Genomic DNA, 215 nt, shown 5'->3' with positions numbered 1-215 from the left:
TCTGGATTCGGCTCCTAGGCTCGATCCTGTTTAGGTGCTTAGCAGCAGTAGTGTGATTGCAATCGAAAGAAACAGGGAACAGAGCAACTAAAATTAACCCCACAGTGCAGGAGCTCCCTCGTTTCTGTGGTCTGGCAGGAGATGCCTCTCACCACTGCTGTGTTCATAAGCACAGCAGGAACATGATCCCTCCAGACTGACTTCTCAGAGCACCC

The sequence above is a fragment of the Merops nubicus genome, unplaced genomic scaffold (genome assembly GCF_000691845.1).
Source record: "Merops nubicus isolate BGI_N331 unplaced genomic scaffold, ASM69184v1 scaffold35923, whole genome shotgun sequence".
In the NCBI taxonomy this organism is placed as follows: Eukaryota; Metazoa; Chordata; class Aves; order Coraciiformes; family Meropidae; genus Merops; species Merops nubicus.
The sequence above is the reverse complement of the archived record's forward strand: the minus strand, read 5'-3'. Positions refer to the sequence as shown.